The 26,997-nt window shown below is 43.0% G+C and overlaps 1 long non-coding RNA gene across 1 annotated transcript; it reads right to left on the bottom strand.

Annotated features, from left to right (window-relative positions):
• Positions 1-7,408: 7,408 nt before the first annotated feature.
• Positions 7,409-19,371, bottom strand: LOC309844520. Its single transcript, XR_014300744.1, has 3 exons — positions 19,207-19,371; positions 8,683-8,880; positions 7,409-7,828 (listed from the first exon to the last, which is right to left on the bottom strand). It is a non-coding gene; the product is annotated as an uncharacterized lncRNA (long non-coding RNA).
• Positions 19,372-26,997: the final 7,626 nt, after the last annotated feature.

Raw genomic sequence — 26,997 nt, forward strand, 5'->3', positions numbered from 1 at the left:
CTGCTGTAACAGCAAGCAGTCAACTCAGTTTCAGACTATAGGTTCTTCCTCACCTTCTCTGCATGGTGGTTTCAATGTCATTTGAGTTTTCAAAGCCTTTATTGTACTGTTAGGGCTGGACTCACTCATGTATCAGTCAGGGATTGACCTGTTTAGGTCTCAGAGTCTTTGTTTTGTTTCTTTGGGCCCATTCTGACCACGTACTTACTTCCTGGAGCAGAACCTAGGATTTATGTCAGTTTACACAGAGAATTAAGGTATTGCCTTCTCTAGCAGCCTCCTGCCAGGAATTTCCCACACTCTTTTTCTCCAAGGAGCATCCTTTGGGCCTGGGAAACATGTTTAATCTGCCTACATTTTTTTTTTAAAGATTTTATTTATTTATTTGACAGAGAGAGATCACAGTAGGAGAGAGGAAGGGAAGAGATCACAGAGAGAGAGGAAGGGAAGCAGGCCCCCTGCTGAGCAGAGAGCCCGATGTGGGACTCGATTCCAGGACCCTGAGATCATGACCTGAGCCGAAGGCAGCGGCTTAACCCACTGAGCCACCCAGGCGCCCCCCTACATTTTTTAATGTATGAATAATTACATACCAAAAATGTAAATGTTTCTAGTGGTTTCCTGGACCCTAGCCTCACATTTCTCCTCATCTCCACAATATTGATCATCCTGACAGAATGTGACGAAAAGGGGAGAATATAAGGATAAATGATAATTTCTAGACCAGAAAAAAATGCTGTCTTACCTTGACCAATGCCAGAGAATATTTCCTAGACTATAAACATCGTATGCAAAATCATTTGTGACACAGACATCGTCTCCACCTGTCTGAGGCCCTCAGAAACATTCTACTACAGGCAACTGGACAAGATTTGTGAATAAATTTGAATTATCACTGGAGAAGTCTGCTCATGACCAGCTAAAACAAGAAGCAACAGTATCTTATACACTGTTTTCAATCTGCTGTTTAATACAATAAAACAAATATTGGATTTCTAAATTTGTAAATAATATGGGTAAAATAAATTTGCCTACTACAAATAAAATGGTCAAATCTTTGAAAATTTATAGACCAAATATGATTTTTTATTGAATATCATTGTGGATTTTTCTAGAATTGATTTTTTTCCCCCAGCACCCAATTCTACAGCCTATTGTACTGTGGCCTGAGTTAAAACTCCCTTAGACAACATTGATATTTGCGATGTGGGAAATTACCCTTAATATTGATGAGCTTCGGGTTAACAGCAGAGGGCATGCTAAGAATTTTGAAAAGTAATGGTCTTTGTAACATTAAATCCAAGAGCACTGAAAAGCTGCTGGACTTTCTTCACAGTTCCTAGACACCAGAAACATTCCTAGAAATGAATATTTGTATCAGTGACCTAGCACAGACATCTATTCACTGTAGAGGGAAAAGAAGAAAATTCAAGGTCATGGCATGAAGTGCTTTTTTAAAAAAATCAAAAACCAGTAGTTAAGAAGACAAAGTGATACAGAGAATTGTGTGGGCCCCATGTATGATCTTTGGAATAGAGAGGAAAATGGAAATAACCTAAAAATTTCATTAGAGGGAAATAATTAAGTTGATTATGGCATAGCCACACAAAAGATTGGTATGCAGTCAGTAAAAAGTGTTTATAAGAGGCTTTGTTTATCAGCATAGTCTTTATTTTCTAATATAAAGTGAAAAGGATCATAAATACATGTATACATGTAAGATATATTTCCTATATGTCCATCTATAATGTGTGTGCACGCACGTGTGTGTGTGTGTGAGACAAGCTTGCTTTACAAACTACTCTGGGGAATAACTGGCAGCTTGGGGATACTTTAAGACCTTTATGATTCAGTTACATAGCTGAACATATCCATTCTGTTATGATATCATAAAACACAGAAGTTAGGTGTAGGTTGTCAAAGAAATATTATTAAATGAGTCACTTAAGCTTTTAGTGAGTACCTGAGCTTGACTATAATGGAGTAAACAGCAACTCAGAACTGATGAAACTGCCCCGGGTGAGCAGTGTCTATGATTTCACATAAACCAATGGCTCTGAGAGCTTAAGAAAGCATAGTATGGCTGGGCGATTCCATTATACATCACGGAGGACAAGCTGACCAGGTGCCCAGTTACTACTGAGTATGTTACTTGAACCCAACCCTGGAATTCATAGAAAAACTGGGGCTCTGGTCATAGACCACCTTCCCTGATTTCATTATAAAATAGCTGTGAGAGAAAAAATATGGAGAGAAGTACCCCCCCAAAAAAAATTGGTACTCGAATTGGAAAATGTCCACCAAGAGGCGAATGGATGGACAAGTAGTAATATATTCAGAGACTGGATTATTGCTTATCAATATAAAGAATGAACTATTGATACATACAACATGGGTGAATCTCAAACAGACTATTCTATCCAGAAGAAGCCAGAAACAAAAGAGTGCATAGAGCATAATCCCCAAACTCATCTATGATGAAAGGAAGAAATCATTCGCTTCCTGAGATACTCCAAAGAGGCACAAAAGAACTTTCTGGAAATGTCGTATGCCTTGATGGTGGTGGTGGTGGTTACCTCAGCATTGTAAAGGAGGCAGATTGTTACCACTACCATCTTAGGGTTTTTCAGTGGGCATGAGAATTAAATTGACATAAGACAGATTAACAGCAGAAAAACACACACATTTGTATAAGCTTTACCTGACATGGAAACCCTCCTAAGGAATGAAGACCCAAAGAAGTGGCTTTTAGAGTAGGTCGGACAAAGAGAAGCAATTATGGAAAAGTAACTAAACTATGTGGGAAGGCCAAAGAAAGATAAGAGTAATTTTAACAAGTTCTGTTTGAATAGAATTCTCTAGGTCCTAACTTCTCATCCTTGGTAATAAGAATTTACTTTGCATCTGGTGCTGGGAGAACATCTTTCATGTGGGAATCTCATCTCCTGCTCTTACAGGAAAGAAGATCAGGGTGTTTTTCTTGTATTTCCTATTTTTCAAGAGCCTGTAACTCAAAATAACACTTACACCAAAGTGGCATATTCTGGAGTGGCATATTGTGCCACCCTTCAGTGTGTATATATATTTGTCAAAAGCCATTGAATTATGCATTTAAAATAGGTGCATTTTTATGCTATGTAACCTAATACCACAATAAAATTTGTTAGAATCTCAAAAATAGTTTAGTGGAAAAAAAAAAAATAAAGCCTGAATACTTAGTGCATGTTAAAAAGAATCATGAGGGCACCTGTGTGGCTCAGTTGGTTAATCGTCTCCCTTCAACTTAGGTCACGATCCCAGGGTCCTGGGATCGAGCCATGCCTGGGGCTCCCTTCTCAGTGGGGAGTCTGCTTCTCCCTCCTCCCCGCTCCTGCTCTCTCTCATTATCTCTGTCCATCTCAAATAAATAAATATGATCTTTAAAAAAAATTAAAAGTTTGAAAAATAAAAAAGAATTATAAGGTTCCATTCCATTTGAAGAATAATGGTCATTTTATTTACGTAAGTATTTCCCTGACATGCAAAGGTCTGAGTGGAGTTACCTGAGACGGTTGTTCTCAGTCTTAACTGCCCATCAAAACCATCTGGATCGTTTTTTAATTTCTGACTTCATGGTACTCAGGCACAGCCAGGGCACAGGAATTTTTCAAAGCTCCCAAGGTGATTTCATTGTGGAGCCATGTGAAAGACCCCCTGGGTTATCCAATGCCCTATCCTCTTCCCACATCTCCTCAAGCAGAGAATGCGGCTCTGTGGTTGAACTTAGCAAGCAGGTGTCCTAAGTGTTTCCTAAGATCAGGGGGGCCTCTAAATTCAGACCATGGGGTGGGGGTCGGATGAGGCAGGGACAGGGACTATCCTATCCAGTAGAAGGTTCCAAGAGGAAAAACAAATCACTCCCACTTGTTCACCTGGGCACATCGTGTTCACTAAATTCATTGGCTAGACCCAGTGATCCTGAAGAAGAAAGATGAGTCATTTCAACTCCATTATTTGAGTGCTAGTGATATAGAAACCCCATAGAAAAATTGGGTAGGCTAGGGTCCAGGAAAATCATACATTTTATTTCCAATGTATTTTGTCTCATTTTATCAAAATGAGGGAGGAGAAGAGTGAAATGTATCAGGATGAAGAAATCAATGTAAAGATGCAAAACTTAGGGTCTTTTATGAGCCCTCCAAAAAGTGGAGGAAGAAGCTAATATGTAGTGAGAAATTCTGGGTGTCAGGCACTTTCATATATTACCTTTGCAGTCCCCACTTTTCTTATGGAATAGTCTGGACCAGGAGTATTTGGTGAGTAGCTCCTGGGCTCATTAACTTCACCCAAGATCTCACCATCAGTGGCAGAGCCATGACTTGACAATTCACTTTCTCTAGAATGTATATGTGGTCTTACTACTGTGTGGTACTGCCCTTTTACTACCTTGAAAACTGATGATGATAATAATAATAATAATAATAATTGTAGTAGCAGTACTACCCAAAATAATATTTATTATGAGTTTTCTATGTGCTGGGAATAGATTAAAGATTCTATCTATATCTGTGTATTTGTATCTATACCCAGACCTATTCTCTTACAGATTTATACAGATAGAGATTTATAAAAGGCTATTTAACCTCAACAACTCTAAGAGGTAAATGCTATTATTATCCTCATTAAACAGGATACAACTAAGGTGCAAAGAGGTTAAACAATTTTCTCAAGGGCACCACGCTACAGAAAATAGACGTTATTTAATGATAACCCTCTCCGAAAAATCACCGGACCTAACAAGCCAGCCAGGAAAAAAAGATAGGAGAATATTCCTAACCTCTCCACCTCAATACTCAGTACAACTACGATTTTTATATACTGTCTCTTTGCTGTCCAACTTTGCAAACTTGTGATTGCCCATTTTGAATAACTTTTTTTTTTTTTAAGATTTTAATTATTTATTTGACAGACAGAGATCACAAGTAGGCAGAGAGGCAGGCAGGGCGAGAGAGGAGGAAGCAGGCTCTCCACGGAGCAGAGAGCCCCAAGCGGAGCTTGATCCCAGGACCCTGGGATCATGACCTGAGCCGAAAGCACAAGCTTTAAACCACTGAGCCACCCAGGCGCCTGTGATTGCCCATTTTGACTTCAGCGATTACACTCTGGAAAAGGGTTAGTTATGGCAAACTCTGATTTGCAAGATCAATGTGAATATTATTACCCATCATTTTAAAAATCGTGGATTAGCAAGCTGGAAAAATACTTGTGTCAGCTTCTGCAGCCAAAAAAGCAAGGCGTTGTGTCAGACATGGTGAAAGGGACCAAAGAAAGCAGAGCTTAGAGCGAAGATTGTCAGCTGGAATTGGCTATGGAAAAATGGGGCTGCCGTCTTCCTCAGATCCGCTTCCAAGCAGCAGCCCCTGCGTCAAGGCTTCCCATTTCACCGACATATGCAAGTTCTTCCCTCGCTAAGCCCTGCAGGGCAGTCGCAAGCATGGAAATGTGAACCGGCTCCAACCCTGCCTCGTACATCATCAGCAGTCGGCTGTCGGCTGAGTTTTCACCGAGGAACTTTTATTCATAAGAATGCAATCAGAACTGGAGGAGAATCGCAGAATCCATCATACCGAAGGCATTTTTACGTGAATGTATTTTCATATGCATATACTGAGTGGTGTTGCATATAAGCAGAAATTATTCCAATATCTAAGCGAGATGATTTAAATGATAACTGGTGCAGTTTACCAACTTAAAGTTTTATTGGTTATAATCCTCATTTAAAAGCCACCCATGTTCCTTCAGTTATTTACACACACGTTCAAATCCAGACCCCGCCCCCACACCGCCTACTCGGCCTGGGGGCGTGGTCTCAAAGGGCTCCTCCCCTCCCTGCTTCCAGCGCTGGACCCGGCCTGGGTCTGGGTCTTCTGGAAGGAGACGTGTCCGGGTGTCTCCAGCCTCACCAAGGTGCCTCTCCTTTCCCCTCCCATCCAGCAGAGCCACAGGCAAGGGCGACCAGACCACATCCCCTCCGTGGGTAGCCCGCCCAGAGCCCCAGCGGTCACATCACCAGGAGAATCTGCCCTTCTTGGAATCCGTTTTGCTAGATGGCATTGGTTTATGAGCGTTTTTATGTCCCTCCGGGTTAGACATAAAAGAGTTCTTTTCCTTCCCATCTCTGCTTTTACCCCCACTTTATCAAATCCACATTTTCTCTTTACAACTTGAGGGGATTCCAAAGCATTTCGTCACTTTTCATTGTTAAAATTGGTTTGGACCAGTTTTAAATTTTCACCTTAGGGGCATCCAGAGATTCTCTGCCCCCTCCCCTGACTGCACTTGTGGCTGAAGACACAGCGTGTGTGTTTACGGGGATGGCTTACCCACACCACTCCCCCTCTGTCCTAGTCTCCACCTCTGAGGTTGAGAAACTGATTAGAGCAGGAGGAGGCCGGGAGAGCAGAAACATCATTACTTCCTTGGCCATGGAGACCTGCCTCTTCTCGCTGGCTGTGGCTGCTTCTTTGGCCTTCACCTTCTAGCCCCCTGGTAAGCACGGGGTGAGTTATCTCAGAGCCTCGAGATTTCTTCCTATCCCCCAGTTCCCTGAAGTGGCAGTCGAGTTCAATCTTCATCCTTCCACAGCCCCCCAGCCCCACAGCATCTGCCCAGTGGCATTCCCCAGGGTCCCCTTGACTAGCAAGCATCCCCCGAGGGGGTTTGTGAGAACACCGATTCAAGCCCAGCTACCTTGTGCAGCTTCCCTTGGATGCTGGTGTTCATCTTTGCCAAGGCAAACCACCTTTGGAAGTATAATCCCATCCCCTGCTGCCCTGCCTCTGCCTCATCACTCTGCCTCCCCTACTCTGCAGGCACAGGGGCTAATCAGCGAGATTCCATCCAACCAGAGAATCAAAATCTCCTGTCCTTGCAGGGCATCTACCTCTAATCTTTACAAGTGCCCTCAAGGATTTTGCATCTTTCTTGCTTCAGACAGAAAACCACAACTCTCGCTTCCTCCTCTGTGGGGAAGGAAAGCTACAACCTCACTCCCCAGAATGCTCTCTCCACAAGACTGCTCCAGTGACCCGCTTGTCCCCCAGTCTTCTCAGTAAGGAGACAGGCGGGGAGGTGGGGCTGGGCTGCCAACAGGTGAGAGCAGAGATACTCCTTCCACATTTTGATAAGATAAGACTGGACTGGAAGTGTTGGACCTGAGGTTGCAGATAAACTGTAAATTTACATTTCAGATAAGAAATGTAAATTTACATTTACTGCCACGTAAATTTACATTTCAGATAAGAAAACAAATTGTTTCTATAAGATTATATTCTAAGCACTGCATGGGACACACTTACTTAAATAAACAAATTTTCAGCATGCTGCAACAGTTAGGAGTACTAAAAGTAATTTATTGTTTACCTAGAATTTAAACTTAAGTGGCTATCCTGTATTTTTATTTGCAGGTTCTTGGCAAACCCAGATGGGTCCCTTATGTTACTCTCTCGTGGCTCTTCAGAAGGTGGGGTACTATTGTTTTCAGATGTGGTCCACAGGCAACATTCAGGGACAAAGGAAAGATCCCCATCAGCAACCTCTCACACCTGGATTTATTTCCGGTTTCCCACCTTCACAGCCACAGGGCCACTCTGTCTTCTCTTGTCTGTGTTTACCTGCTTCGAGTCCCAGAAGGATTGCTTGAGGATCTGTCACGCGTTCCAGGAGGGCGGCCACAAGCCCACCATACTCTTCAGGAATCACTCACCTGCTCTGCTCTCCGTGGAGATTTGTAAACCAACCCTCGAGCACTTCTAGGAGATGATGATCTGCTGGTTTTGCTGCTTGCGTTCTATAGGGAAAGAAAAACTTCCTTCTACCCTCTTAGCTTCTGCAGTTGGCCCAAGAATGAAAATGACATAAGAGATTAGTAGGAGAGAAGCATACACACTAATTTAAAATATTTAGGTGTACATGGGAGCTTTCAGAAGGAAAGTGAAGACCTGAAGAAGCCGTTCCCAAAAGCTTCTAGCTCTTGTCACATAAAGAACAATACATTGAGGCGATATCACAAGACTGTGGCTTGGGCTGGAGGGAGGAAATAGTGGAGTGGAGACTAGGAAGTACATGGGGGAAACTAAGAGAAGGGAAGGATTCACTTAGTAGGTTGGTTTGTACAGGTCTGTTTGGGCACTGACTCCTCGTTTCTGGTGATAAGAATGTTCTTATCTCACTGCTACAGGGAGGGCACCTTTCTCACAGGAAATTCTATGTCTGCTTTTTGGTAGAAAGGGTGAGGGCAGAAAACCCTTCCCACATCTGCCGTTTCTCAAGTGCCTTCAGCTCAAAATAATCAATATGGCAGAGCAGCATGTTGGGGGGCACGGCGCGACCTGATTCCCTTCCGTTCACGGCTTCATGAATCTTTAGCTGCTCACACAGACACTGACATCCACAGTTATCAGAATACATGCCCACGATTTGATTTATCCAACCCCAGTTGACTGTATAAAAACCTGATTAACTCTGAACTATCTGACAATAGGCCCCAGGGGAGTTTGGTCATCGTCACCGTAGAGCAAGCAGGGTGGACTGGAACATCCGACAGGTGGTATATACCGCATTGTGGTGGCTGGAACGTAGCACAGACCATATTCTTTGGCCTAAATGCCTCAAATTCAGATCTGCTTGGACCAGATAGCCTACCTGTCTGTATAGTTTCCTCCCCGAGGTGGGTTCTGTCAGTGCTCCGCCCAGTTCCCCTCTCTGGGGCCGAGGTGGGGGGGGGAGGGGTGTGCTAATACTGTTTCTGTGTGCTCCTCTCCCAGGTTCTAATTCAGTTGACTTTAGACACGCGGCCTCTGTGACCAATTTCCGACACCTCTTCAGACTGCTGGAGCTGTTCTGCGCACAGAGAAAAAAAAACAGAAATGTCAGTTTCCACACCGCCCCGTCTGTGCTCCCGCTGCCTTACTACTCCTCATCATAACACTTCCTTAATAAGTCGTTTTCATGTAAATTCTTATCTCAGGGTGTGCTTCTGCAGAAGGAGCCCCATCTAAGACATTTCCTTTGGACCAAGAGACAGAATCATATGGAGGGGTTAATACTAGAGACATCCATTGCCCTTGAATTCTTACAGTTTTCTACCAGGCTCTTCCATTCATGTGCTCAAGTTCCCTCTCACTGGTGTTAAATTAAACCACTCAGAATAAAATCCCTACAAAAATGAAATAAAAAGCATTCATTTTTTTTTGGAACGTTTACATGGATAGAATTTTTGGAAAGGCAAGGGCACTCTAATACACTTAAAGAAACTATGATAATTAGTTCTAAGAGGAAACTCTTGAGTTTCAAAGTCATGATTTTGGCAGAAAGAAGGGAAACACATGGAATGAACATCAAAAGTATAATTTTCTGTAGTACTTGGATAATTGTGGAAGTATGTTGGGCGAGGAGAGTCACTTTCTAATTAGTAGAAAACTTCTAAGAATCCCATGCCCACTGACAAAGCATTCTTATGAAAAAGTCCAACTGAACAACTAAAATTTAGCACATAGGCAGTTAAGACTTCTTTTTCCTTTCACTCTGTTTATTTAAGGGGGCTTCTGGGTGGCTCAGTCAGTTTAGCCTCCCACTCGGTTTCAGCTCCCGTCATGATCTCAGGGTCATGAGATTGATCCTGGTGTCAGGCTATGTGCTCTGCTCAGAGACTGGGATTCTCACTCCTGTCCCTCTGCCCCTCCCATTCATGCACATTCTCTCTCTCTCTCTCTCTCTGAAATAAATGAATATTTAAAAAACATGTTTTTAATTTAAGAGGGTCATAGTCAGGCAAGTCATATCTGACGAGAAGCCTCTACATGCCCACGATTAAGTTGCAATCTACTCAGAGGGCATTGTGGGAGAGAGAAGGGAGAGTACTGCTTTATGCTACCTCTGACAAAGAAGACAACCAACTCTCAGCCTACCTCCTGGATAAGCCAGGTGTCCTAGGTTGGGTTCTGCAGATTGCAGAGCCTGAGGCAAGTGTTCTTAGGCCTGTGATTTAGTAAGGAAGCACTCTCAGGTGAAACTCAGGGGGAGTTGAGGGGCGCAGGATAAGACAGATGAAAAGTCTAAGTAACAGTGTGCTTTCAGATGAAGTGTAGTCTCAACCAATCTCACGGTGAGCTCTGTGAAGTAAACTGTACCATGTTTGTCCTGCCTAGAAACAAGGGACTGGGATTTTTACCATCAGTGATAGTGATTCATTGCTGTGGGCTGCCTGGTAAGGACGGGGTGGAGTAGGAAGTGTAAACACCCGCCATTGCTGGGCATGGCAGCACAGACCAAAGAGAGACCTTCTATGGAGAAGGGGACAGCTGTGAGCCATTAGTAACCAACACCCACAGCAGCTGGGGGTGGCATGCTGGCCTCCTAGAGGAATGGGCTGGGGGGAGACCAAGAATTTCTACTACACCAAGTTACCTCCCAACCTTGATGTCCCAGAGGAAGTACCACTAGACTACCACATAGTGACTCCCTATGCTACAGTAGCCTGAAGTGTGCCACCACATTCAGTAGTTTTCCAGCTCTTTTCTAGAGAAGGAAACTGAATCCTCAAATCATTCCATTCTATAATTAGCCAGTGCTGGCACCCGACTGAAACAAAATGATTTTTTTCTTCCTCTTTTGCAATTTAACATTTCAGCCTTTATTAAAAGATGTGTATCTCCTCCTCTCCAAACCCCCATCTTCCCCCTGGACGCCTCACCCAGGCAGCTCCACATGTAAGGTGTTGTTCTTAATGGACAGAATCCTGCTCTAAAGAAGCCAGACAGGGTGGGCTAATGAAATTTTCTCTTCCCCAGGTCAGCTGTACGCCTAAACCCCTGAAAACAGAGATGAGCAATCCATTCGGACTTTTGCCATTTTGATTTTGAGGAGATTTAGGAAAGCCTTTTTTGGCACTTAGAGATTTCTGCTAAGTATCAGAAATCACGAAGTTTGATCCAATGGGAGACGTTAGTCACAGGAGGTCCATTTAAGAGCTGCGCCACAGTGGCCTCCTCTGATGAGCAGAGGAGAACCAAGGATCTGTGTGCAAGCACACGTCCAGCCTCACCAGCAGCCTCGCAGCATGTGACTGAGGCAACCGTGGGAACTAGTGCCAGGCAGGTGTGAGGCCGGCAGAGAAGGCCCAGTTAATGGCTTACCTAGGAATCAGGCCAGTATGAACAGAAAGCCTCAGGCACACTGAGAAAGCCCAAGAAAAATGCCACATGAAGACATCCTAGTCAATTCAGAGGCTTTTTTTTTTTCAGACTAAATAACCACTCTCTGAAATGCTGTGTTGTGAATTGGCTGGCTGAAGAATCAGTCAGCACGATCTTGAGAACAGAATGAAAGAGGGTGCATTCCCTTTGTCATCCTTGCTGTACAAGAAAACTGTGCCTATTTAGCTCAGGTCTGTGTTTAAGAATTCACATTGCCATTCCTCCCCACTGAGCAGCTGAGCGGGGCTGGAGTTCTGTGTGTGCGGGACCGTTTTCATGGTCAGGAGCATGAAAGGGAGGCGAGGTGGGTGGTGACTTTTGTTTGAAATGAATTGTGTTTGGGAGCCTTTTGAAGAGCAAAAAATAGACCTACTTATTGACCTAAAGCCATCCATGAAATGGGATATGATCTCTGGCACGAAGAATAGAATAGAAACTCCCCCAATATTGTAGCTATCTAGAGATGAAAAAATTGTCCAGAGCTGAGACGATTATTTCTTCATCCACAATCCTAATGCTGCGCTTCCTGCAGAATCCTGAACAGTATTATCTGTTTCTAGGCCTCAAAAGGATAGATAGTGAAAGGGGAGCAGAATATACCATCCCTAAATACGCTCCTTTGGTATAATAATTGTTTTAGGCCCAGTATTCTTAAGAAACAGCAGACACAGGTGACACTCTGAAAATTGAGTAGAAATTCTTCTTTTGTGGGGGACATCCATGCTTATAAGGGAAACCTTCATGTGTAACTGTCTCCCTCTCGGTACCAGCAAGAGAAGGATGACTCCAAATCTCTACAGCTCTTAACAGAGAAACAAGGACTTAAATCTGCATAACAAACTTACCTTCATTTACTGTGTTTTTTCCTGGTCACCTCCTATAACTGGCGTCCCTAAGCCCTCAACATCTTCTTCTGCCTTTAGCTGGAGATAGTATTTAAAATGGTGGCTTGGGCCATGTCAGGGAGCTACTGAGTTCTCCTGGGTATCTCCCATAGGCACAGGAAATCTACATGTTATTAAAATTCTGTTTTCCTCCTGTTAATCTGCCTTTTTTACATGGAGTTTTCAGGCAAGAACTTAGAAGAGTAGAGGGAAAATTATTTTTCACAATAGAAATAGCTATTTAGATACAGATATTGATATAGTTTTTTTGTTTTTGTTTTTTTTTTTTTTACTTTAATTGTCCTCTTTTCTTACAGCTGTTGCAAGGGCAAGACAGTTCCTCCTACTCTGATAAGAATAATGCACATCATTTCCTGAGCACTTACCAGGGAGCCATACACTGTGATGACCATTTCCACATTTTATCCTCAAAGCACCACCATAAAGAAAAACTCTTAACTATTATCCACATTGAAAAGAGAAGGAAACTGAGGCTCAGGACATTTCTAAGCTTGCTCAGGGTCACACACCTGGGAAACAGTAGTAAGATTTGAACCCTGCTCTGTCTGACCCCAGCCTAAGCTGGTTTCAGTTAATTAAAGAAAAGTGCCCTCTAGAGAGGAGCCGCCATTCAACAGGAGCTCAGTGTGGCCTTGGGAAGGAGAAGCAGAGAGAGCCAGGGACAGAGTGTGCTTCAGCATGCAAGGGGATTGGTTCCTGTCAGCGGCGCCAGTCTGTCATTAGTGCTGCTCCCAGCGTGAGGCACAGGGTTTGCGGGCTGAGGAGACCAGTCGCCACTGACTCATCTCGCGCTTGCATCCTTTGTAGCTAGTCAGCCACTAAACACAATGGATTCTCCTTTGAAATGACTCACAACTACCCTTCCTCCCTGTATTTTTGCCTCCACTTTAGGGGCAGCCTTCTCCCTATTTCCATCACATGGATGTTTTCCCACTGGCTTCTCTGACTCAGCACTCTCCTTCCTCTTCCTATCTGCCTGCTCCCAGCCAGACATGGCCTCCAAAAGCAATGGGTCTGACAGTTCCTGGTCCTGCTCAAGCATCTGGGAGAGCGCTCTGTTCCCCACTGACCGAGCTCTTTTTCCTCCATTACAGTCTGACCTCATCATCCAGAACCAAAGCCCGCAGTCTGCACTCCATTTCCTCATCTGCCCCCTTGAACATCTTGCCACCTTCACCTGTGCTGTCCTCTCCTTCCCACCTGTTACCCAAATCCTATCCATGTGTCAAAGTCAAGTTCAAGTCTGACTTCACCCATGATGTTTGTGCTTTAAGTCAAACCGCCCAGTCCTCAACTTTTCTATAGATAAGGAGGCTGTATCAGTTTGAGTTACTGCCTCAAGGAAGAGCTGAAACAAGAATCTGAATGCAAAGACATTATTTGGAAACTATGGGAGACCCTATAAGGGTGTGGAAAACAGCGAGGGGGAGGAAAAGCGGCCAATAAAAGGCTCATTATCCAGCCAGTTATCACTGTGGACAACTGTAATCTAATCCTGTGGGGCAGTGTCAGGGCCAGGAGAGGACACACACCTCAATTATCCCACACAAGGGGCGAGGGAGTTGGCGTATTAATACACCAGCTGTCAGCCATCATTGCTAGACAGCAGCTCCTAGGGGTACATGGGTGGCTCAGTTATTAAGCATCTGCCTTCAGCTCAGGTTAGGACCCTAGTGTCCTGGGATGGAGATCAGCATTGGCCTCTGCTCAGGGTGAGCCTGTTTCTCCCTCTCCCTCTGTGTGCTAATCAAATCTTTAAAAACAAGAAAATAGAGGACAGCTCCTAGGTGGCATTAACTCCCCAGTTTTTCTGGCCTGTTAGCAAAGCCAGTGACAACAGACAGCTCCAGAAGAAAGAAGTGCAGACGGTGGACATTTGAGATCAGATGATACACACTGATCTGGTAAGGGTCAGAGGATATGCATGGGGCACTGTCAACATCCGCTCCAATAATGGAATAGCTAATCAACAGAACCAGGGCATTTTTAACAGGGAGACTAAGTATTGTGAATTCTGTTTGGTCTGGTTATATGCTCTTCATTAAGCACAGCACCTAAGACATGTTTAGAACATGCTGGACACCTGGACCTAGGGAGGGATAGCCACCAGAAATTCAAAGTCATGCCATCCAAATATCAAGGACTCTGGGGTGCCTGGGTGGCCCAATCCGTTGAGCATGGGATTCAATTCCTGTTCTCTTTGGTTTCTGCTTTGATTGCCATCTCCGGGTTAGGAGGTAGAGCACAGAGGGGCATCTGCTTAGTTTCTCTCTCCGTCTCCCTTGCCTTCGGCCCTTCCTCCCCCCTCCCCAGAATACGTAAATAAATCCTAAATAAAAAAGAGGGAGAGAGAGAAAACATGGATTTTGAGGTGAGACAGTCCTGAGTTAAAACCCAGACCCCACTGATTCATTGTTGCACCTTGGTGTAGCAATGACACATATCTGAGCTGCTTCTTTCTTTCTAAAGTCAGGAAGATGATAATACCTGCCTTGCAGGGTTGTCCAGGATCAAACATGACCTATAAAAAATCCAACATACTATTTGGTAAATCCAACTACAGTAAATTGAATTTCAATTAAATTATGATTGCATAGCTAATAATAATTTTACTGATATCATTTTGATCACTATCCCCCAGGCACTTTCTTGAGATTTGCACTGTGTTTCTCTCATCTAACATTCTATTTTCTTTTCTGTGGCTGTGGATCATTTTCACATAGCAGATGAACTGAGGATTCATGACATAGACTTCCATTCACTAAGACAAGAAAGCTGGAATCAACAGGACCTTCTCTAAGTCAGGGGTGGATATGAATTTGGAAAGAGGGAAATATTTACCAACAAAGAAACTGGAAGATAAATCTGACTTGACCTATTATCTGAACTGGTGAAATCAGTCTCCAGATTAAAACTTCATTGTTTTTTACAGTTTAAAAGGCTATGAATTAAGAGGAAAGCCACAATAGAAAGATGTAGTTTCCCAAAAGAGGGTGTCTGACATCTTGGAAGCAAACAGATCTTATTTAAGCCTCTGAGATGTGTCCCTTTTTTATTGCCATCATAATCACTTCTAATATCTATTGGGAAGATAAAAGATTTTATTTTACTTATTTGACACAGAGAGCAAGCACAAACAGGGGGAGTGGCAGGGAAAGGGAGCAGCAGGCTCCCTGCCAAGCAAGAAGTCCAATGCAGGGCTTGATCCCAGGGATCAAGAGATCATGACCTGAGCCAAAGGCAGACACTTAACCGACTGAGCCACATTGGTGACCCAAGAAGATTTTCTTTATATTTTCTTTATATTCGTAAGAAAGCAAGAAAAGTAGAGTAGAGGGAAGACCATATATGGAAGACCATATAAGCCCAATTATTATCTCTCTATAATTTGGAATCGCAATTTTTCAATTTGGAATGAAACTTAAGAATACCAGATTCACCTTATGGTTTAGACATGAGCAGGGGATAAAAAAAAATGGAGAGAAACATCCTCCCAACTTTCAGAGCCTGTTATCACACCCACATGCCAGAGACCCCTATCATTTCTTTAAACTTATTTATCAATAAAATACGATGCATATAATTTCTCAAAAAGTTAAGAAAGAAAGGTCCAAAATCTTGTAATGAAATACAGCAATAATATGCACCACCTCTCTCCTTCCAAAAGCCTCATTCTCCAATCAGTAATTAATTCCAGTAAATTTAGATATTTCTGGAATTTACTCCCACATTTCTAAATAATGTGTGTAGAAAAAAAATGTCAATTTCTTCTATATCTGTTTTCCATTCTGCCATTGAAATACATGTCCCAATTTTAACTGAATTTGTGATTTCCAGAATAAAAAACCATTTGTTCAAGTCCTCTTTTAATTACATATAGTTATGCAACTAAATCCAGGCCGAAGGGATATAAAAGTGGTATATGTAACTTTCGCATGACTTCCTTAAAATACAGCTGAAACGTATCCTTTAACTGTTTTCTTCTTCATTCTTTCTTCCTCCTTGATGGATGGAATTCAGATATGGCCGGAACCTAAGCAGCCACATTGGACCATGAGATGAACTGGAAATGGAAGTCTATCCCATCAGAACAACAGCACAGAAGACTGGGTAATACTGAGGACTCTGTGGAGTAAAACTATCACCACCACCCCAGACTGTTTAGCTATATCAAATGAGAGAGAAATAAAAACTTTTGTCTAGTTTCATTCATTATCAGTTCATGTTTCTGTTTTTCACAGATAACCAAAACATATATTTTCTTGCTATTTCTTCATTTGCCAGTTTTAGAAACTATCTACTCAAGACTTATAATAGCAGGTAAATATTTAGCTTTCTTATAGCCTCTACCCCTCCACTTATAGATCTTTCATCTCATTATACTTCTATTATAAGTAGTATAAGTAATATACCATCAGTGTTTTCCTTCTGGTATAACTTCTCATTTTATATGGGTTTCATAGTTGCCTTACTTTTTTCACTTACTTCATTTTCTCTATAGCTATTTCCAGCTGTTTTATACCATCCTATAGCCTCCCCGTTCATTTTTCCATAGGGAAATGTATCCAGTGATCTGTCGGTTCTACTTTTATTTGTTCAACTCTCCCTGCTAGAGCGTTTTTGTCTTGGCGTCTAAGTCCACCACACAGCTGTCATCCCTGGGCCTCCCCTTATTTTCATCCAGGGGTTTTCCTGCACAACACTCCTGTGTGAGGTTGTCAGTTTCCCTTACTCCAAAACTTTCTTCTTTTTTGCTTTCTCATTTATCGTGGAAAATTGCTTGAGGTAGCCTCCTAAGAAAGGGTGCTTAAAAGTTGATTACATTTAAAATCTGTTTGGTGGGACACAGACTCTTGGGTAGGTCTGGAATTTCTACAGGCTTGTAGCACCCATCAGAAGACCAGGAAGAAATGATGCTAGTAAAATATCACCTCTTTTCTCCCCCTCAGGTACAGCTGTACACAGAAGTGTGGAAAAGAATACAACCAAGGTGGGGACACCTACTCTCCACAAAAGGCCTTTGCAGCAAGAGAAAGAGGCATTACTGATACACCTGGTACAAGAAATCCAAGAACTCCAGATGCTTCTCTTATGAATGTGCTGATTTCAAAATCTGACTTTCACTCTGTTTAACTCACTCCCTAAGGGCAGAAGATGTTATATGGCACTTTCTCCCCTTGTCACCTAGAGTGAGGGAATCTGAAAGCAAACTCCCCAGAGCTCATTAGCTGTATAATTAACCACATACCATTTTCTACTCAAAATCCGCCAGCAACGCACAGTGAAATCAGCAACTAGAATAGCGCAGCAAGAAAAGAGCAGCCCTGTTATCCCAGCAGATGGGGGGCAGGTATCTCTGAGAAGCCTGGTCTCTGCCTCCCTCTTCCTATGTCTCCTCAGCCCTTGATTTCCGACTGGTCAGGGAGCTAGCATAATGTGAAAACTCCAGCCCAGGTTTTGCACCATTTCCCATACAAGCTTGGATGGGTAGCTTAGAAAGTCAGTTTTGCTCCAGGTAGAAAACCAGCCATGATGAATTAATCCAATACACTTTCTTGTTTTTTAATTTAAAATTGTATCTTGAGGTGTATTCGCTCAAGGCAAACACACAAAGATCCAGGAAGTAGAGGGAGAGACTCTTTCCCATTCCTTGGCTCTCCTCGACCCAGAAAATTAGGCTAGTGATCTTATTGCTGTATATTCTCTGCAGCATCAGCTAATCGACTGAGAGGGCACTCCTTAATGCTTATAATTGTAATAACAATTCCGTAAGCAGTCCGTGACCCACATGTTCCCTCCCGAAGGATTGCACAGGAGAGAGTGGGATGTTTTCACTGCCTTTGGGCATCCTTGGTGACATCTGCTTGTTTCCAAAGGAGGGAACAAAAAATGGTTCTTTCCTTTGGTTTTGTCTCCTCCTCTTTCTATATCTCTTGCCTTCCCTTCGAAGCTGGGCACTGCCTATGTGCTAAGTGGATATTTCCTGAACACATATGTTCCCACAAAAGTTGAGCTGATGTTTCTTTTAAATACAGCGTTGCAACTGCGAAGTACATGTGGGGAAAACGGGTTTGACCTAAGTTGTCTCCACTGATAGGCTTTTTAGGTCTGATATGATAATTCTCTAAGACCCGGGAAAGTGGTATATGCAAAAGTTATTTGAGTACAGAAACGGCTATCTGGGGAGAATGAAAGAGGTATGGATGTTATGTATATTTCATGGACCATTAGGCCAAGGAATGTAGTTGAGGGAGTCAAAGGAAATGCCAGTAGAGCCATCCGTCGGTGGCTCCAGCCAGACCCCGTGGTTTATTCCTGAACCAGAGCAATGTAGGCTTTGGAGAAACGAAGAGACTAGGCTATGCTGTTTTACCTCAGTCAAGTTCATTAACCTCTATAAGACCCATTTCCCTATCTGTGGGCCATGGGAACAATCATACTTACATTTTTAGAGATGCTTAGAAAGAATGAATGAGATACTGTACATAAAGACCACCACTGAATGCCTCACCCTCAGTGGGCTCCAACAATATTTAATAGCATTTCTATTTTCTTTTCAACTTCTCTTTTCCTACAACCATCCACTTCATTTCATCAAAGACAAGAATGACAGCCAGGAGGTAGAGAAAATATTAATGTGACCAAGGATGAACTGAGCATGGAAGCTTCTGAGACTCGCTGGCAGACCTCGTCGGGCAGCCATGCACTTGAGCTTTGTAAGCAGGCATCCTAGGTAGCCACAAAGTCATCTCTAGTTCCACTAGTACCTTTACCATATTGATTACAAAACACCTCGGATCATGACTGGTAGTTCCTTGATAAGAATTTTTAGGGCCTAAATACTGAATTACCTAGAACCCCAAGATCCTTAATGATTAGGTTGGATAGTTTCTGCTCCTAGTATAGTAGAAAGTTTCATGTGTCTCTCTTTTTGTGAATGGAACCACCAAACGTCCCTCTTATTTGGTTAATCTGAAATTGGGAGGCAGCTATCCATGAAAATGGTCTGTGAAACAAGGAGAGTCACGTAAGAGAAGCAAAGTGACCAAAACATCAAAAAAGCCCACCTCTAAATTTCAGAATTTGGTGAGGATTTAATAACTGACATAGAGTGTCCAACAGGGCATGACCCAAGGTCTGATATTCCATGGGAGAGGAACAATAGGTACTATGAATAGAACCGTACTGTGGATATCTTCAGCATATCTCCTCCCCCGAGGCAGCTGAACTTGGGAGTGGGTCTTTTACTTCTATCTTTCAAGTAGACCCAGGGCCTACAACTCCATAAATTTGAGCTAGCTAACTGGATGATGCAGATTCTGGTACCAACTATCACATCAGCAAGTTTTTAATGACATATTTACTGGGTGGCCACCCCATGGTGATGCTATTGGAGTAGTGGTTCAAAGGTGGCAATAGATCTCATCCTGGCTTAGGCATTTATGATTCTGGCTGGTAAGAAAGGCTTATACATACACATAAACACACATTATATTCTGAATATACTCCAAATAGTATATAATCAAATGGAAAGTTGCCACACAAAGACATGGTCTGGTGACTTGGGTTCGAGGAAAATTTGATGTGGACTGGGGTAGCCTTGTGAGGGAAGAAGGACTCTTTGCGAGGTAGTGGAGAGAATCCCAGCTTTGGAGTCAGACAATCACTGACCCAAACTTCACTTTAATTTCCTCTTCTGTCAAACGAGAATAATAACATTCAATGCATAGGGTTGTTAGGAGGATATAAGGAATTAGAACATACAGCAAGGTAGTATCTTGCAATATTTTATTTATCTATAGATAGACAGATAGATAGATAGATATTTCATTTTCGGTAGTGTGGAAGGCTGAATAATGGCCCCTAAAAATGCCCACATCAGAATCTCTTGAATCTGTAACAATGTTACCTTATATGGTAAAAAGAACTTTGAAGATGTAATTAAAGGTCTTGAGATGGGGAAATTATCCTGGATGTCCCAGATGAACCCAGTGTTATCAAAGAGAGCCCTGTAAGGAGGAAGCAAGAGCACAGAGTCTGAGAAGGAGATGTGAAGACAGAAACAGAGGTGGGAGGGATGCAGTGCCACAAGCCAAGGAGTTCAGACAGCTTCTAGAAGCTGAGGAAGGCAGGGAAACAGATTCTCGCCTATAGCTTCTAGAAGGAATGCAGCCTTGCAGATATGTAGGTTCTATGCAGTCTACTAAAAGCCATTTTGGCCTCCTTATCTCGCAGGTCTGAAGATGCATTTTTTTAAGTCCCTAAGCTTGTGGAAATTTGTTATAGCAGCAACAGGAGACTAACACAGTCGTTCTGTTGAACTGTTGCTCTCCAGCCAGGACGGTGAGCATCCATCCCTTCAAGGGGACAACAGAACTCACACAGGAGCAGAACACTAGATGGTCAGCTTGGGACATTCAAAATAGACCAAAGCATATTTAGCAATATTAGCTGAATGAAAGTAGGACTTTCATTTTGTAGAATCTGTGGCTTTTTGAGAGTGAGAGAAAAAAAAAAGTTTGCTGTTTCTGAAATTTAAGAGCTTGTAAACTCAGAGGATTAGAGGATGGAGAAAGAGGGTATGTCCTGCCTCATGGGAGGAGATAAAAGCCTCGGGGTACAAGAAAAAGGACAAGATTACAGATAAGGTTGGTCCTCCTTGTCCTGGGGGAAGGTGGTTTAGAGACGTGTGTGAGATGCTAGAAAAACCAGGTAAGATGAATTCAGGACGTGCTGAATGTGAAGGGGCTTCCACCTCAAGTCACTTCAGTCATTCTGGGGGTAAGTCCTCTGGGAGCCCCTCAGAGTACACCCCACAGTAACTTAGGGAGGGAAATGGAGGTAGCAAGAGCCCCTGAGATAGTATCTGTGGTTTCCACAGAGATCCGAAATTCCTCATGTCCCAGCGGAGGGACCCAGCCGAAGGGTGAAGGATCCACACACTGAGAGGGGCCTGGAGTCAGGAGGAAGAGGGTATCAAGGACACAGACATCATGACAGCCAGCCCATGGCTTGGTCCATGGACAGCAGTTAACACAGCAAGCACGATGCTGGAATGAAAGCCCACTCCCCGTGAGGGAGCATGAGTGAGCTCAGCTGAGGCCCATGGGGGCAGCACTTGGGTGACACACTTGCTTTGCCACTGTGATGGTGCTGTGCCTCCAGCAGCATCCTGGAGACCAAAGGGGAAGAGAGAACCACTAAGAAGGGAGGTCAGCCTTGAAAGGGAATTTTGACTGAATTAACTAAGTTTAAAGCCTGAATTGATTGAGTACCATCTCAAAAGAAATTAAATTTAAAGCCAGAAGAATTTGAGTGATCTCAATGTGACAAAAAAGTCCCCCCACCACCAAGAGCAAGTTGAGTTTGATTATGGAGAAATTAATTGAATTCCACCGCTGTTCTGATGAGCTGGGACACTGAATCTGAAACCTGGGACATGGATCTGAAGCACCTGGTGCACAGCAGATGCTCAATGATATTAATTATCTGACCTACCTACCCTTCTGTGAATGAAGGAAGGGCTTTGCCTAGGGAAAAATGACGGGGAAGAACATATTTTATGGAAAGAATTGCAACCCAGTCTTCAAGAAAGTAGCAGACAAACTATTGTTTTTGCCTATCCATCTTAGGAACCTTTCTGCTGGTAACAGCAGCCTGATTTTTCTTTGGGGTGGACCCCTTTCTTGTCCTGCCCCTGTGCTTTGAGTATGCTGACATCATCGCCAGCCCCAGGACTGTTCAGTCACAATATTCTAGCTCTGTGATCACAGTTATCAATTCAAGGAAAGTGAAGGGACCCCACCTTCCTCCCAGCTAGAGCTCCAAGGGCTTTTCTTGATGTCATTTAGAATGAGATTCCCATGGGGTGCCTGGGTGGCTCAGTCATTAAGCTTCTGCCTTCGGCTCAGGTCATGATCCTAGCATCCTGGGATGGAGCCCTGTGTCAGGGTGTGTGTGTGTGGGGGCGGTCCCTGCTCAGCAGAGAGCCTGCTTCTCCCTCTCTAGCACTCCCCCATGCTTGTGCCTCCTCTATAGCTATCTCCCTCTGTCAAATAAGAAAATAAAATATTTTTTTTAAATGTTAGAATGAGATCTCTTTTGGTTAGGATTGGGGAAAAAATGTACGGACACCTGGATTTCCAGTCCTATCTTTCCATAATACAAAGGGTCTTGCCTGAAATTAAAGCCAGTGATAAAGAAGAAGAAGACAAGGGGAAGAAGGAGGAGGAGGAGAATTGAGAGATTTAGAGAGAAGGATACCAGGAAGAATTATTTGTGCACCTGGATCCATTCATACTTGGATGCTTTTTTGTTTAAGCAAATTATATTTCTTTCACTAGAAAATACAGAAGCCTGGGTAAACACAGAGTTGCATACTTCCTGTGTTCTCAAGATAACAAAGAAATCACCTAGGCTAGGGAACACGATCCAGGGTGAATGACGGTGTCAGAAAAGTCTGGGCAGGTAGGGGAGCAAGTATCACGATGGCTCGGGAATGCCAAGCCCAGTAATCTGATTTTGGCCTCATGAGTAACAGACAACCAGAGCAGGTTGAATAAAGAAGTGACAAGTGAAATGTCTGCATGGAGGAAATTGACCTAACAGCTATATGCAGCACTGACGAATGTGGGGGCTCGTAACCTGGGATCCATATACCTAGGTAGGAAAAAAAATAAACCTTTTATTTACACGTATCTATGATGGCAATGCAGCATTTTCTTCTACTTTGACTGAAGGCACCAGATTGCATTCATATTAGAAGTATCTGTATATTTGTCAGCATAAAAGTTATGAATATCTTCATACCCCAGTACTGTTGTTGCAGATAATATAAAAATATCATTTAGGCTCATTACAGATTTAAAATTATAGTTGTTACTGAACCTATATCTGTATCTTATAGTCTGAGGCATTAATAGAGAAGCACATATGTTACTATAGTAGATGTTTGCATGGGGGAGTTTATTTCAATAACTGTATTTTGATACAGTTGGTTTACTTTGTAATCCTACATATTTTACTTTATGCATCCAAAATTCATTATTTGACAGAGCCCTTAAGTTGTGCTAGTGGGGCACCAAAAAGAAAATGCCACAAAGATTAGAGGAGGAAGAGAGCCTGGAAGCAAGAAGGCTAGTGAGGAGGGTCTGACATGAACCAATAAAATCCAAATCTTCGAGTCATTCAAGAGGAAGCATGGAAGGGAAGACATATATCAAAGAAGTTTGGGGGAAATTTTAGCTGGATCTAAAGAAGAAAATGCATCCATGCAACTCACACAATAAAGGAAGATCTAAGAGAACGAGGATGCCAAGATTTGAAACTTGAATGAATGAAACAAAATGAGTACTCAACAAATGACCAAAAGATAAAAATGGAATTTTAGGATGCAGAGCTGCTGTATGGACAGCTTTGTGATATTATAAGATCATGCTGGGACTTCCCAAAGGAAATATTGCATAGGAAAATCACTATCTCACATAAGAACTCAGCTCAAGGGTCAGAGAGGGGCAGGGCTACAGGAAGGCTGCCTACAGAGGTTGGACATGTTGTGGAAGAAATCAGGGACCTGTGTCATGGCAGCTCCAGCTCTGGTTCCCTGGGATTTCACCCGCCTCCTCCCCTTAGGTGTTGGCTTTGTCACCCTCAAGGAGCAACAGGACAACATAGACTGCAGCAATTCCCAGCCCGACACCCTCCCATGGCATCAGTCAGAGAAAGCTCATCTCTCCTAATAGTCTCCAGGGAGAGAGCTGCTCCTTTTCCCGGCTCATTTTCCAGATGCTCATTCTGCTTGGAATGCCTTGGGTCAGGTGGTCTGTCTGAAGTAGGTTGACCGCACATCCAGGTCTGTCTGGAAGAGCCCCCATCTCCCCGTGGTCCCAGCAGAGTCATCAACAGTACCCCCTTTTCAATCTCAGAAGCATTCCAGCTTGGATGGCAGAGCGTGGGGCCACCCAATCACCAAGCTAGAAAACCAGAGAGCACATATGCCTACGTCCACCCTGGTCCTGGCTAGGGAAGGATTCCTAGAACAAAATCAGGTTTGGTACCAGAGAAGAATGTGGAAGCTGACTAGTAAAACCCAGAGGTGACCACTTTAGCAAGTGTGATGAATGGATTCCTCAAGTTGGACAAGGGACATTTATCACAAAGCAAAACTTAAAAAGATAGAGAGGGAGAACATGCAGGAAAAAGTCTGCCCAAGAGATGGGAAGAGAGGCCTTGAGAGAGGTGACTAATTCTTACTCAGTTGTGAATGGTAGCCCTGGCTTATTTCTCCTGTGTCTCCTGGCAACCTTCAGCAGGGTGCCTGACAGTTTCTGAAAACTTGCCATTGAAAATAAAACATCAGCAACTATTGGCCCTCAATACAGAGAATGCTCTAACTTAAGAAGTCTTCTGTTTCTCAAAATTGATCTCTTGCATGATGCAGCATGTGCGGTGGGATGCACGATGGCAGGTGGCTACTTCAGACCACCCTTCCTCGTCTTCTCCATCGGAAGCCCCATGAGGACACCCAGATGTGGACATTAGCGTCTCTTCCCTCAAAGAGCTCTCATGTGATCAGCTATAAACACATTGGGGGCCAGCGTACAAACGTCTATCATTTTTGCTCTATTTCTCAATTTAGCCAAGTTTCCAAGCCACCACTACCGAGCAGGGAGAACATCTTCTCCTTTTTCCACTCACAGTAAATCAGCACCTCTTGGATTTCAACTGGGTCGATTTAGGATTTAAATATAGTCTGCTAACGACCTCTATTCAGGATCAGCATTGTCATCTCCCTGTGAGATGATAATAAGGGCCCCTGTTCCAAGTTATTTAATAATTTCAAAACAGCAACAGGGGGGGCTAAATCAAGCACAAAGCCCCTCTGAGCAGAGGACCCCATACCGATCGAAGGCCCTGACCCTTCTCTCTTTTCTTCCTTCCTTATACCCCCTAAGATAAGACCTTCCGAGTGTATCTACTTTCCCTCCTCTTTGTTTTATGAGGACGTTTTGACATTTTTACTTACACATTATCACCCAGCTAGGAGGCCTCCTCTGCCTCGGAATCTTCACGTAGCACTCATGTCACGTGTTCCCGTTCATTCCATCACTGTCCATTGCTTATCACTCTGGGGTCTGTTTGTTTAGAGTTCTTTCTTAGTTATTTTACTCATAGGTACTTTCTCTGAATTATTGCAAATCCGGAGATTTCAATCTTTCACCTTGGCAGGTGAATACTACCATGGCTGCATATGAGATTGTACAGCACCGACTTCCCTCTTAGAAATGTATACAGACATGATGCCACTTCTAATATGCGGTATTGCCAAAATACAGTCAAATGACCATGATTCTTTTTTCCACATGATTTTTCTTTTCTATCTTGCAGCATATAGGATATTTTTCTCTACCCTTTAAATTCAGAAATTATACCAGGATAGGGGCACCTGGGTGGCTCATCAGTCAAGCATCTGCCTTTGGCTCAGGTCATGATCCCAGGGTCCTAGGATCAAGTCCCTCATCAGGCTCCCCGTTCGGGGAATCTGCTGCTTTCTCTGCCCGTCCCACCACTTGTGCTCTCTCTGTCTCTCAAATAAATAAATAAAATCTTTAAAAAATGAAATTGTGCCAGGATACACTGAATTATATGACTTTTCTTCTTAATGCTGCTTGTTACTTGGAATGTTTTTACTCTGCAGACTAATGGTTTTCTTTCACTTCAATTCTCTCATCAGCTCAGATAAATTTCTTTTTATATTTGTTTATAAATAAGCTCTCCTTCATCTCTGTCCCTTGTGCCTTCCCAAACAGCTGCTGTTCATATACAAGGCTTCACCGATCTGTGTACAAACTTGCTGGAGTTCTCTCTCCAGGATTTCCTTCTCATTGCAATTTTGTTTCAAATTCTTCATCCTGAGCTTTCAGTGCATGTCTCAGCAGTCACCATCTTCTTCCATTCATCTACAAAACTTTGAGATTCAAGGATCACGGTTTTTATTCCAGGGGATTTTGTGTGTGTGTGTGCTGTGGTCAAATCACCTCTCATGTTCCTACTACATGTTCCTACGTTTTCACTTGAGTTTGTGAAGGTGTTTTCTAGCACCTTCTTTTCTCTGAGGAGCTGCCACCATGTAACAAGTGTAGGACTGGAGGCTGCTCCATGGAGAGACCGCCTGGAGAGAGAGAGAGAGAAGCTTGCACGGTCCCCAGCTCTCACCAAAATACTAGCCAATAGGATTCAACAGTACATTAAAAGGATTATTCGCCACAACCAAGTGGGATTTATTCCAGGGCTACAAGGTTGGTTCAACATCCGCAAATCAGTCAATGTGATACAACACATCAATAAAAGAAAGAACAAGAACCATATGATACTCTCAATAGATGCTGAAAAAGCTATTTGACAAAGTACAACATCCCTTCCTGATCGAAACTTTTCAAAATGTAGGGATAGAGGGCACATACCTCAATATCATCAAAGCCATCTATGAAAAACCCACCACAAATATCATTCTCAATGGAGAAAAACTGAAAGCTTTTCTGCTAAGGTCAGGAACACGGCAGGGATGTCCATTATCACCACTGCTATTCAACATAGTACTAGAGGTCCTAGCCTCAGCAATCTGACAACAAAAGGAAGTTAAAGGCATCCAAATAGGCAAAGAAGAAGTCAAATTATCACTCTTCGCAGATGATATGATACTATATGTGGAAAACCCAAAAGACTCCACTCCAAAACTGCTAGAACTTATGCAGGAATTCAGTAAAGTGTCAGGGTATAAAATCAATGCACATAAATCAGTTGCATTTCTCTACACCAACAACAAGGCAGAAGAAAGAGAAATTAAGGAGTCAATCCCA

This window comes from Mustela nivalis (assembly GCF_964662115.1).
Source record: "Mustela nivalis genome assembly, chromosome: 1".
NCBI classification, from domain to species: Eukaryota; Metazoa; Chordata; class Mammalia; order Carnivora; family Mustelidae; genus Mustela; species Mustela nivalis.